Genomic DNA, 10810 nt, shown 5'->3' on the forward strand with positions numbered 1-10810 from the left:
TACTCATTAAGCCTTCCTCCTTTCCACGGGGCTCTTCATCGCTCTCTCCATCCTCCCCCTCTCCCCCTTTACTCTCTCCACCATCTCGTCCTACATCCCTCTCATCTCCTCGCTCTCCACCTCACAGAGAAATCCTCAGGAGATGGAGAGAGAGAGGGAGGAAGGTGAAGATGGAGAAAATCTAATGTAACCACATGAAATATTAATCAGATAAACCCGCTGCTCCAGAACAAAACACTGAGACACGATTCAAACATCACGCACCTTCAGATCAGATGCAGCTCTGACAGTGGATTCATCAGTTCCTCTACAAATGTTCCTTCAGGTGAACTGCTTTGTTTTCTGTGGAATTAAGTATAAAAATCGAATCACTTTCTGCAAAGAAAGAAAATAACCCTCAGTCATACAGTCGACACAGCAGCAGGTTGTTGGGTCGACTCGTTCAAACAGGAACATGTGGGAACATCCAGGCGAGGGGCGGAGCCTGTAGAGCAGCAGGGGCGGAGCCTGTAGAGCAGCAGGAGGCCGGACATGACGTATAAACTCTGCTGTGGAAAGATCAGTGTTGTTGTTTACAGCTCATCCACACCGGCGTCGGCCCTCATCACCAGAAGATCTGGAACCTCCTCGTGTTTCCAGGTTGACGTCTTCGTCTTCTACGTGTACGGCTCCTCTTCTTCATCCTGAGATGTTTGTATAGACATTTTATGAAATAAATATGTTAGAGACAATCTGCAGTAAAACAACAAAGTTCGTCTGAAGAGCTAAACAAAGTTTTCCTTCATATTCAGAGTTTATATCTATATTTAAAAATCAACACTGATTCAGCTTTCCTCTCTCCTGACGTCAGAGCTCAAGTTGTTTCTGAGGTGATGAAATGAGTGAATTGTATTTTCTGTTCTTCATATTCACACGTGGATGAGTGAGGGGGGGGGGTGTTTACAGCAGCAGCTGCAGGACTTATGAAGGGACCTGGCAGCCCCCCCCCCCCCCCCCCATTCATGAACTCACAGGATGCTTATATAACACCTATGCAGATCCCCCTTCTTTCTCCACAGCTATTTATAAGTAGCATGCAGGGGAAAGAGCGTGGCCGATTCATGCAGTGCCCTTCAAGACCGGCACACGGCCCTTGGGGGCCCGACTTCAGGGAGCTATTATTAGAGTCACGTCATGGGAGAGCCGGCGAGGAGAAGAGGGAGTGACAGATGGGGGAGGGAAGAGATAACGGAGCCGAGCGACGCTGCTGATGATGGAGGGAATGTGAAAGTAAAGGCTGAGAAAACACTGATGTCATGTTTCAGGAATGGAGGTTTGAGCTGCGACCAATGAGAGAGCTCCAAACGCTTCACCTCATGATAACCCTTCTGAAATAAAAGCTCGTCCTCCAGAACCCGAGACAGATTCACCTCAGGTGTCGTCACAGCGGAAAAACATCGGTCAATGATTCCATGTTCGCTGGTTTCATATTCACTCTGGACCTCTTGGATGAAAACGCTTAGCTACAGGTTTGAAGTTGAAATGACACCAAACTCAAAAACATCTTAAAATATCGCATCAGTTTTGTTGCAGCCTCAAATCTATTAACTTTCTAAATGATGGTCAGAGGAGGTGTGTTTGATATCTGAGGGACGAGGCCCAGGGCAGCACAGGAACTGTTATCTGATTTATCTGCTGTCGTCTGGATGATTTATCATCTGTCATCGAGACGTGACAATCGTCTGAAGGTTCAGTGTAAATACAGAAACATCATCTGACCACATCAATGTCCAAAGAGCAGTTTTATCTTCATAACATTGACCTGAGAGGGACACGTCGTCAATGAGCTGATCGATGGGGACGCTCGGGACGGCAGTAAGTCAGCGAGCGGAGCCTCGTATCCACGCCGGAGGAGACGAGTCTTCAGATAACTGCAGAGGAGGAAGAGCAGCGAAGAGGAGCAGCAACACAATCAAATGTCCATAATTATTTTACTCCAAATAAAGAAGATATTTCATCAGAGTTGTTGTAGATATTCACACAGAGAAGGAGAGACTGAGACGTGGAATCGTCCATTTTCAGAAATGTTCCACACTGAATAAAATAACATCTCTGAATTATTCAGGACCTGTGGCTTTAATATGGAAAATCCTCTTTTGTTCCAGTTTGTGAGACATTAGCGGAGATGAGATAAAACCGTTGTACAGATAAGCAACATCTAGTGTGAGATAAAGTCTAATACATCTTAAATTAGACTAAATGAGATTTGAATCTAAAAGTGAGCGAGTGCACGGCAGCGTTTGATGAGCTTCCCCCCCCCCAGCTGGAGGACAGGACGTATTAACACCATCATTAGCTCCTATAGGAGGCTTCACACGGACACTGCAGCAGCTGGTCATAAACCACATGTATAGAATTATATTCTATAACATTATACATACGTGTTATAAAGGTGTTGTTCTGTCTTGAGGACCAACAGGATGTGATTAGCTTAGCTTAGCATAAAGACTGGAAACAGGGAGGAGCTGTTCTCACATCTGGACGACGACGTGTAGACAGAACAGCAGGAAGCTAAATGAAACAGCAGCTGTCAGAGGCTTTTATTCAGAGGAATCTGCTTCAGATATTCATTTCTGAATGTAAATCATTATCGTTATTATTATTATTATTATTAATATTATAAGTACATGTAGCCACTAGTTGTTTTTTGTACGTGTTTGCTCCTGTGTATGTTTGCACATTTCTTCTGACAATAAAGCACCAAACATGACCTTCAGGGAATCCCTGTGTGTGTGTGTGTGTGTGTGTGTGTGTGTGTGTGTGTGTGTGTGTGTGTGTGTGTGTGTGTGTGTGTGTGTGTGAGATCTATTTTTAGAAAGCCCCTCTTTCTTTGAGGGTCCTGGCAGGTTGCACCATCTACCATCCAGTGGGGGGGGGGGGGGTTAAAGCACCAGGGCATGAAAACGTATGAAATCAGTCCTGTGTATGAAATCAGCTGCTGTCTGCGTACGTGTGCACGGTCGGTGAAGAAGCATGTGCTCGGCTGTACGTGCACGTCCCCCCCCCCCCTGTTCACTGATGGTATGACCCAAAACATCCTAAGAACTAAGAGATCCCTGCAGTTTGTGTGAAGAGAGGAAGTGACCTTGATCTGCACCTGAGCAGTGACACGTCCTGTTTCCTGCTGAGAGACTCGTGTCATCAGGGATCTGTTCCTTATGTTTATATTCTGCTTTTATATGATACAAAAAACATCTATTTATTTGACGGATGAGATTTTTGCAAAAAAAAATTGTTTAAGTATGTAATTTGTCATAAATAAGACAAAATATTAAACCATAGACAAAAAATTTACTTTACATTAAATATTTCAAATAGTTTTTGTCTTAAATAGTTTGTCACTTCATGCAAATCTACTGAAATAAAACCAATGTGAAACAATTCAACATGTAAATAATAACATACATGATAAACAATAATCACGTTTTTTTAATACTAGTTTTTATTCTTGCTTTTATTCAAAGGAAATTTCAAATTTGTTTCGTAGAAAATAACATAGAACAGCTGTTTCACTTTGCCACGAACGGTTCACAACCCAAAAGACTTCTTCTTACAAACTGAATCTATTCTGAGGATGTTATACATCTGAAACATATCTACAAGTGAAAAGATTAAATCTGCCAAGAAAACTGATTTGACAGATTTTCATCGATCCAGATATTTGCCTGGAAATGAGTAGAAATATAGTTTTGACAGGAAAAAGATCCGTGGTCGTCATGTGACCGCGAGTCAGCTGACGAGAAGCTTCCTCCGAGGCCGAAGAGAGCAAACGAGCCCCGGTGACTTCTGGGTAATGTGACTGATGACTCCGGCTGTGACCCGGATTAATGACCAGCGGCCGCTCGCCGTCTTCAAATGGACGGGAAAGTCCTGGATTACGGGCTAATCCCGACTGAGATGTGAGAGATCAGAGAACCTTCAGGGCGTAACGCAAAGATTCTACGTGTCACAGCCGCTCGTACACGGACACAACCCCGAGAGGGCGTAGATAAATCTGTGCTGATCCTGATTATACTGATTGATTTAATGAAATAAGACTCAATGAACTTCAGACAGAAAGAAAGAGACTAACAGAGGCTGTATATAGAGACAGAGGCTGTATATAGAGACAGAGGCTGTATATAGAGACAGAGGCTGTATATAGAGACAGAGGCTGTATATAGAGACAGAGGCTGTATATAGAGACAGAGGCTGTATATAGAGACAGAGGCTGTATATAAAGACAGAGGCTGTATATAGAGACAGAGGCTGTATATAGAGACAGAGGCTGTATATAGAGACAGTGACTGTATATAGAGACAGTGACTGTATATAGAGACAGAGGCTGTATATAGAGACAGAGGCTGTATATAAAGACAGAGGCTGTATATAGAGACAGTGACTGTATATAGAGACAGAGGCTGTATATAGAGACAGTGACTGTATATAGAGACAGTGACTGTATATAGAGACAGAGGCTGTATATAGAGACAGAGGCTGTATATAAAGACAGAGGCTGTATATAGAGACAGTGACTGTATATAGAGACAGAGGCTGTATATAGAGACAGTGACTGTATATAGAGACAGTGACTCTATACAAACAGGGTGAAGCCCATTTCTTCTGATGACCTCTCCCTCCAGCTGCTCCCTGTTCCCCCCCCCCCCCCCCCCCCCCCGGCCTCACCCTCCTTAATGAAAAGTTAACAGTGCAGAAAATTCCACCTTAAAGAAGAACATAGGTTTCCACCTTAATAACCGTGGTTCACTGCTCTGCCCTGTGCAGTGATTCCTGCAGGTCACCAGGAGGACAGTGTCCTCACATTGTCCCCAGAGTGTCCTCACAGTGTCCTCACATTGTCCTCACAGTATCCTCACACTGTCCTCACAGTATCCTCACAGCGTCCTCACACTGTCCTTACATTGTCCTCACAGTGTCCTCACATTGTCCCCAGAGTGTCCTCACAGCGTCCTCACAGTGTCCTCACAGCGTCCTCACACTGTCCTCACATTGTCCTCACAGCGTCCTCACACTGTCCTCACATTGTCCTCACATTGTCCTCAGTGTCCTCAGAGTGTCCTCACAGCATCCTCACATTGTCCTCACATTGTCCTCACACTGTCCTCACACTGTCCTCACATTGTCCTCACAGCATCTTCACAGCGTCCTCACACTGTCCTCACATTGTCCTCACAGTATCCTCACACTGTCCTCACATTGTCCTCACAGAGTCCTCACACTGTCCTCACACTGTCCTCACATTGTCCTCATGGACACAGCGATTGGTCCTCTCAGACCTGCTGTATCTTCCTGTTATTGTCCCCTCACGAGAGGAGAAGTGAAACCGGCTCAATAATGAATGAGCAGTGCAGCTGAGTTTCAGAGACAAAGGACGACAGCTCTCGTCTCTCAGACAGACGCTGATGCTGCAGAGCTGCAAGTTAACACAATGCATTGTGGGAATCTGTGATGAAACTTTACTGGAGATGTTAAAACAACTGAAATTCACATCTTGTCTGTTTTTACCGAGGTTCACTCTTTCCTTCTGTTGATAGAATGTGTGCTAAGCTAAGCTAAGCTAAGCTAAGCTAAGCTAAGCTAAGCTCACGTTGACCTTTGACATCTAATCAGTGCATCTGTGAGTCTAAGTGAATATTTGGAAGGATTCTCTGGAGACGTTCTCAAGGTAACAAAGTGTTTGTGAGGTCACAGTGACCTTGACCTTTGACCTTTGACCAATAAGAATTTAACATCTTTACCAGATGTTAAATTCCCTTCAGGTGTTCATTAGGACACATGACGCCTCCGGCCACTAGGGGTCAGACACAAAGTTCTATGTTTGAGCACAGATCATTTATTTATTAATCATAAATGTAGAAACATAAAGCCTCGTTAACTTTATATACATTATGTCATATGATACAAATCATTTACAACATTGCAGGACATCACAGAGAAAGAAAAGGCCTCATGAAACCGGTTTGCAGAATGTTGTGCAGAAACAGTTTGTACGATCCCAAACCAAACACACACATATATATATTACTTTATTATTTAACTTTACACGCATCATACAGCGACACACACAGATATGACAAGTTACCAAAAATAAAATCTATCATTTGAGATTTTCAACACGAGCTGAGGTTTCACAGACGTAAAGTTATTTCGTTGTATCAGCTGTTTTCAGGACAGAAGCAGGAAGACGAACACGGAATCGAACACACGGGACAAACTGCAGCTGTTTCACAATAAGAGTCTTTATGAAGTCGACCTTGTTTCTTCTGAGTCCGACTTTATTCAAATAACATGATTGAGTTTGTTTTGGTTCAACACACTGACGTCGATACTTTCTACCTCTTTAACATCCAGTCGGAGAATTTCCTCTTCCCAGAGCTTTGATTTTCATCTCATGTTTCAATTCTTACTCAGGTTTCAACAATTTTTTCACGTTTTCATTTTCACTTTAGCGAGAGAGAAGAAGATGAATTGTACTTTTATGCAAATATACGTTTACTTATATTTAGATATTGTTAAAAAGAATAATCGGCCGTTATTTAACAACTGTTAAATAATGAGACCGATTTAAAAAGAATCTGAAAATGTGATGAATCGTTAAATGACAGTGAAACCGGCAGGGGGGGGGGGGGTTCTTTACTCCGACCTACGGAAGCCCAGAAGGACCAGATTTCAGGAGCTCGATCCCAATATCACAACTTAATAATCCTGAGGAAACAGTTTCATCAAGATCATAGAGTCACTTTGTTTCAGGGTGTTTTAAGTGTATTAATACTTATCAACACAAAATACTGATACTGGAAAGTCTGATTAAACTTTACGTGTTATTTTACAAAAGTAAATTCACCTGAAGATTAAACAGCGATGTAGCAACAGAAGAAGATTAGACTGTGAGCTCGGCCTCTCTGAGCTTCCGTAGAACAGTCGGAGGTTTTCTTTTCTCTTCCAGACTTTGAGCAGGAAGACGAAACGTTCAACACGTTAAAGTACGACACTATTTCTAAGCCCACAGTTCTAACACACAGTAAACACACATGTTCCTGTTCCACGCTCCGGTGCGTCACGCAGGTTATTCACTGATCACGTCATGTTTAAGGCACAGTGAACTTTTTTATGCACAAACAACTCAACACGTCACATTTGCTGATGATGCTGTATTTTTCATGCATTATTGCTTATTAATGAATAACTGAATGTCTCTGATGACTTCTGCTGGTTTTCTTTCTGCAGCTTCACCTCACATGATGAGTCTCTTCTCCAACATGTCACACAATAGTTTTATGAAGAGATGCACGTCTGTAAGTTTGGTTCAGAAGTAAAGAACAGAAATATAAAAGAGGACAAACATTCAAACATTGATTCTCTCTGTCGTCTTTTATGCTTTGTTTGTCTGAAATGATGATATCATGTATTTCCTCTGGTTCTTTCCTCTTCTCCTCACGTTCACAATGTTCTTCACTGAGTTTAATATTTTATAATTAAATAATTGACTATTTGACTTTAGTTTTACTTTAACTTTTACCTCTGTCATTCTTTTGTGCCTCATTCTGGTCAAACGTTGGTTTCAAGCTGCTGGAAACTCGAGATCAACAAGTTCATCTCAATATCTTTGTTAATCTAGATATTCTCAGGATTGTATATTGGAAAATATCTAAGTGTTTTTATGTGGCTGCTCATTGAGACAAATTGAAAGTCACACACAGAATCCATGTTGGACCTTGTAGCAGCAGCTTCTGGGCTTCTGCCTTAAAGATGAAGACGATGAATTAAATCAATTAATGAATTAAACCTCAAAGACGTGGATGTTTGTTTCTTTCCAAACGATTCTGTTTGTTGCAGCTCTACAATCTTACCTTGAAGAATGTACATGAAAACCACCGTGTCGTTTAATCTCCTCATCAAGATCCTCTCAACTTATTATTACTTCATTTGTAGTTTAATTATATTTAAATATTGGATTCAGTACCATAACTCTTATTGTTCCCATGAAAACAGTTTCCTTACTGAACTCACCTGAAAGTTTATCAAACCATGAACAGGTTGTATTTGGAGTCAAAAAGAAAAGGAAACTTTAAAACCTCCTTAAATTCACTGAGGATGGATGAAGGGAAACACACACACACACACACACACACACACACACACACACACACACACACACACAGACACACACACACACACACACACACACACACACACACACACACACACACACACACACACAGATGGGAATGTCGATGAAAACACACAACAACAGAACAGGACTCATCATGTGCAGTCGTCTGAAACACATGAAGATCCAAACTGATCAGGATTGAAGTTTTATTTTATCAAAAATAGATCACAATTGAGGATTGTCAAAATAAACATGGCAATAATCAAAAGGTGGAAATGAAAACCAGGAAGCAGCTTCAGCTCCGAAGCTCAGGAAGCTCTCGCTCTATTGCTTTGTCTCGTCTCTGCATGAAATGAGAGAGTTTGGTGAAAAGGTCTGATGATGATGCATGAAAATAAGATGTGATGGAAACTGAGCGTAGGTGGATTTGTGGAAGTCTTTCACTATTATTGATATTATAATTAATGCACACACAGTATGCAGAACAACGAGCAGCTCACGTCCAGCGACAGCTCATCACTGCCTCCGTCAAACCTCCACTTATTATCACTGAGGACCAAAGAGAGGACGAACTAATGTTTCATGATGATTCAGAACAAAGTTCGACACTTTGGGAGAAGGTTGTGTTCAGATACAAGTTAAAAACAACCTGGATATTTGAAGTGATTTCCCAAAATGTGAAACTTTTCCTTTAATTGTCTGAACTTTGTGTCTGATACACAAACCATCATCCCCTTCCAACGTGTTCTTCTGAGTAAAGTGAAAAACCTTAAAACTGAATCTACACCATCGGTCGACTTTATGTTTCATTAAAGAATAAATCTTTTTAAGTTTGTGAGGAACTGACTCCGCCTCCTTGGTGCGATGGCAGGAAACCATCTGAAATACATTATTGCCTTTTAATTCAATATCACTGACATTCAATCACACTGACTTATTAAAAATAAGTTAATAAAATGTGCAAATAAAATATAAAACCCAAGTTTATACAACCCAGTTAATTTGATGATCATACATTTTCATTTTCTAAGTTACTAAATGGCAGTTTATCGATTATTCGACTTGATTTAGTTGCACCAGAAAATCACAGAGACATTAAAACCCCAGGTCTGACGACTGTGTTCAGATGACGTCATTAAAGCTTCTGTCGATAATGAGCAAACACTGAGGTAGATGATATTGATTTAACAGATTTTACAGCATTCTGATAAAAAAAGAAAAGAAAACACACAATCAGAAACATTCAGAATTATCAAACAAAGTGTCGGTGTCTGCGATGAATTTCATTCCAGCTGCTTCTTTCCTGTTCTCCAGCACATTCGTCGGTTTCATCAGGAAAAACACGTGTTTTCATCTGAGCTCGTTTGTTTTTACTGAAGCAAAAACATTTTTTAAATGCTTCTGCAAAAATGTACTAAATAATTCACAAGTTAACCGATTTCTCTCAATATAAAAAAATAACAGTATGATACTTTAAAAATATAGATTTAGAAACTCACCCCAGTGGTCGAACAGAATTATTTGAGTAAACTTGATATCGATGAGTTGATGTCGATGTTGTTGTCGTTGTTGTTGTTGTTGTTGTTGTTGTTGTTGTTGTTGTTCCCATATTTCAGATCAGTGTTGTTGGGTTGAGCCGTCGACACAGAGTCCAACTTGTTTCCCTCTGTTTCCGTGCGTTACTTTCCAGGCATGCAGTAACAAGTCGTGGTTTGAACACGATATGCAACAGACAGTTTCTCAGTGAAACATCTGGAACATGTGGACGACTCCGTGTTGTAAACACACGATGATTCAAGTAACGCTCGTTGTACCTCAGAGTCCTAACGTCGCTCTGTGCAAAGACCAGTCAGGAGGTCCTCTTGTCGGAAGGCGTCTCACAGCTGCGTGTTTCCTATGAGTGCGTTGTTTGAATTCACGTCCGTCAGTGGAAGAAAGATGAAGATGAAGAAGAGGAGGAGGGACAGAAGCAGAGGTGAGGAACTCGAGACGTGAAGACAAAGTGGAGGACGTTCTTCACCTGGAAACAAAAAAGAAGATCAGTGTTATTCAGAAGGTATTTTACTGTGTTTGCTTCCTGATACATTTTATTTCTAATATCTGTTGTTTTCTTTTCTATGATTGAAAATCACTTTGGCTCAACTTGTTTTTTAATAAATAATGAGGTGAAATTAATCAATTATTAATAAGTAATCAACTGATATGAAAATGATCCCCCAGCATAACACGTGTGTTTATGCATTTTAAAGATTTACTGTCATTTAATGTTTATTAAAACATCACTGTTACTGATCAACAGCGCCCCCTGCTGACACACACACGGTGATTCATTCTGTTGTGGTTCAGAATTCTTCATGTTTTAACAGTTTCCTGCTGAATATTGGAGATAAACTCTGGTTTTTAATAACGTCTGAGTCTTTTGAACTGATCTCAGTTCAGCTTCACTCTTCAGCTGCAGCTGGTTGTGTTGAAGCTGTGACTCTGAGTCAGTTCCTCTCACAGGAGATGGAACCACGTTCTGACTCTGACTCCATACGAGCTCATAAACGTGTGTGTGAGGAAAACTGTGTGAGAATCTGATACTTCAAGGTTCTAGAAGCAGGTTACAACATTCACAGTGTGGACATAAAGGACACAACTGGACTCTACACACACACA

This window comes from Hippoglossus hippoglossus, chromosome 23 (genome assembly GCF_009819705.1).
Source record: "Hippoglossus hippoglossus isolate fHipHip1 chromosome 23, fHipHip1.pri, whole genome shotgun sequence".
NCBI classification, from domain to species: domain Eukaryota; kingdom Metazoa; phylum Chordata; class Actinopteri; order Pleuronectiformes; family Pleuronectidae; genus Hippoglossus; species Hippoglossus hippoglossus.